Source organism: Neofelis nebulosa, chromosome 14, assembly GCF_028018385.1.
Source record: "Neofelis nebulosa isolate mNeoNeb1 chromosome 14, mNeoNeb1.pri, whole genome shotgun sequence".
NCBI lineage: Eukaryota > Metazoa > Chordata > Mammalia > Carnivora > Felidae > Neofelis > Neofelis nebulosa.
The window spans coordinates 75,760,193-75,763,670 of NC_080795.1; the positions used below are offsets into that span (position 1 = coordinate 75,760,193).

A 3,478-nucleotide genomic window follows, 5' to 3' on the forward strand; every position below is an offset into this window, starting at 1 on the left:
GGCAAAAATGTCCCTCTGCTTGGGATGACAATGAGAAAGGTGTAGAGTCCTGGACCAAGAGGCAGCTTCACTACTTACTACTGCATCACTCTTGAGTATGTTACTGAGCTGGACTCGGGCCTCAGTTTCCACATCTGTGAAATGGGATTATCATTCCTACAATATAGGAGTTCTGAGGCAAAATAAAGTAACTTTTATGTATAAATTTTATGTCTGTTACATAAAATACTGCTGTAATGCCCAGCACATGACTATTATAAAAGGGACCAGTCCACCTGCCTTCTTTATTCTGCCACTAGATACTTAACTAAACATGCCAACTTCTGCTGGAAATTTCTACAGAAAGGTGAAACCATCTCCCGGGTAATAGAGTTATAGTAGAAAGAAAGCCACGAAGCCATAAGCAATGCCAGATGACTCAGCATTCTGAAGGACACTGAGAATTTCAGACTGAGGACCGATTTGGACTGTGTGTAAACGTGTGGTTGTCAACATTCTGCCTGTTTGAGATCATTTCCGTACTTCTACTCCCTTGCTCACAAAGTTTAGACTGGAATCCGGGAGTAAATTACTTACATAGCCACATCCTGGCTGACCTCATCCAAACACCACTTTTGTTCAAGTTAGCATCTAAGCCCCTTATGGATTCTGTGAGCTCAGCTGCCTGGTGTCTTCTTCTGGCTTCAAATGGACACACTGTGAACGTGTCTGGAACTCATCCCATTATCGGGAATACAACATGGGATTACACTATCTCCCTCTGACTTGTGGATATCAGAGAACTTTCTGGTTGCTATAGGTTTTCAAAGCGATAGGTTTTATATATCACAATGATACTGTATTAACGCCATTAAATCATGGCTTTCACAAAATGATAGAATTGGAATAATTGGCTGCTCTTCAGGGCTCTCACGGCACTTAGTACATAACTTTCTCATAGCAGTTAATACACTTGCTGCTGCTTTTTATACACATTGGGCTCTCCACAGACTTGTGAGCCTGGCAGACAGAGGCCTGGCTTCATCCTGACATCCCCCGCCCCTGGCATAGTGCCTGGCACAGAGTGGGTACACAGAAAAGGCTGTTAAAGAAATGTCTAAGGGGCGCCTGGGTGGCACAGTCGGTTAAGTGTCCAACTTCAGCTCGGGTCATGATCTCATGGTTTGTGGGTTCAAGCCCCACGTCAGGCTCTGTGCTGACAGCTCGGAGCCTGGAACCTGCTTCAGATTCTGTGTCTCCCCCTCTCTCTGCCCCTGCTCTGCTCACATCCTGTGTCTCTCTGTCTCTCAATAATAAATAAACGTTAAAAAAAACTGTAAAAGAAATGAGTAAACATTTCAGGTTTTGCATCAAAGATTCAGATGAAGTTTAGTACGTTTTGTACTTCCTCTGTCTCTTCAAACTCTGTGTGTTAAATTATGAGGTGATGTCCTCCTCAAGGAATCCTGAGGGAAAGCTCATCAGTGATAACAATATCAACCCTTGAAATCTTCCTTACTCCTCAAGAGTTTTGTGAAAGTACCTTAGTTATGCAGATTTCAATTTGACAATAGACCGGCCCTTCCTCAGGCTTTTCATAACACAATGTTTTTAGGATTCAACTGGCTTTAGATTCCTATCAAATATCGATGAAGTTGAATAGTGTCTTTTCAAGATAACGATCTGGCTGGTTCCTGTTTAAAAGAACATACTGGTATAAGGCCTGAAGGTCCTATGGCCACAGGAGAGAGGGCCAGCCCTCACCTTCAGAAGGCCAGGGCAGAGGAATGACCACAGCCATTTGTCAGACTACCCAAGGCCGTGTTTCAGGAACGAGAGCGTCTAAAGTAAGAAGGAAGGGTCAGTAGTAAGTCACACTGAATAGTTTCCAAACTGTGCAGATAGTGAAAACTGCTGATTTCAGACTAATTTTTTTTTCTTTGCAGACTTGGCAAATTCATGCACCAAGTGTTTCACTTGCTTTACAGAAGTCAGAAATCCTTGGTGGACTTGAAGCCACACAGAGCAAAGACCCAAAGGACAAGCTCCCTCTAACACGGGGGCCCCGTGACGTGGCTCGGCGTAATCCAAAAAGTGGGTGGGCCCCACGTTCGGGGAAGTCAGGATCCGTGAAAGCTTGGACGGGTCTGGCAGTGCTGGGCAGCACGATCCAGGAGAGACGCTCACTCTGCCAGAAGAAGGGGAACGTATGAATAACTCTACTAGGGAAATGCACCTGCTAAGAGGTTCTCTGTGCTAACTGAGGTATCCATGTGGCCAAGTGTGTTTTAAAGGAATGTACCAGGGGCGCGTGGGTGGCTCAGTCGGAGGAGAGTCCAACTTCAGTTCAGGTCATGATCTCACGGTTCGTGGGTCCGAGCCCCACGTCGGGCTCTGTGCTGACAGCTCAGAACCTGGAGCCTGCTTCAGATTCTGTGTCTCCCTCCCTCTCTGCCCCTTCCCTGCCTCTCAAAAATAAATAAACGTTAAAAAACATGTTTTAAGAGTAAATAATAAATAAAGGAATGTACCGAATCAGGGGAATTAGGCAACTGGACGCTGAATCAGGCAAACAGAACACATCACAGGCACCAAGAATCTTGAACGAAAGCATGATAAAGAGGACGACACTGTGCACATACGGCAATCTTCAGATGGAAAGAGACAGGAAGAAAACTGGGACGGAGTCTGGGCAGAAGTAACATTGGAGAAGTAACATTGGAGAACGTTGGAGAACATTCCTAGCCCTCCAGGAAGCCTGCAACTAGCACTCACAACCTGTAAGGGACAAGAGGCACTGCCTCATCACCACATTACCAGGAAGTTACAGGGGTGCCTGGGTGGCTCAGTCGGTTAAGCATCCGACTTTTGGTTTCCGCTCAGGTCACGACCTCACAGTTCAGGAGTCCGAGCCCTGCATCAGGCTCTGCGCTGGGAGCACAGAGCCTGCTTGGGACCCTCTCTCTCTCTCTCAAAGTAAATAAAATTAAAAAAAAAAAAAAAAAAAAAAAAGAAGCTACAGAGGTTAGGTGTCTTGCCCAAGGCCACACAGGTAGTAAGTGTCAAGTCTGGATTCTAAGAGCGTCTGACCACAAAGCCATGATGCATAAAGTCAAACTAGAAAGCGCTTAAGCTGCAAGGCAGGGGCTTGTGCTGAAGCTGCCTGCCGTTGTTCTCCCACTGACACGCTTCCAAGGGTCTGAGAAGCCCCGAGGTCTCCCCGGGCCTACTTGTGAGTGATGATGCATGGAGAAAACCCTCGCCCTGGCTCCAGACTTCCAGCAAATTCCCATACATCCAGGGTGCGTGGGGGAGGGAGTCGACAGCCACGTTTACTGAGCACCTGCTCTGTGCACTGTCACAATCACACGGTGGGGCGTTCCTGCTTCCAGTCAGGGTGTCGAAAACAACAAGGGGCTGTTGCTCCCACGCAAACAACGTCAGACTGTCAGGGCACGAAGAGACGTTAAGTGAGCCAAATTCCAGAAGTGAGCAGACG

At 46.9% G+C, this 3,478-nt stretch overlaps 1 protein-coding gene across 6 annotated transcripts in view; it reads right to left on the reverse strand.

Moving 5' to 3' along the window:
* The window catches only part of ZFAT (zinc finger and AT-hook domain containing), a 287,200-nt gene that overhangs the window by 58,145 nt on the left and 225,577 nt on the right, over positions 1 to 3,478 (reverse strand). The gene's annotated exons all lie outside the window — the stretch shown is intronic.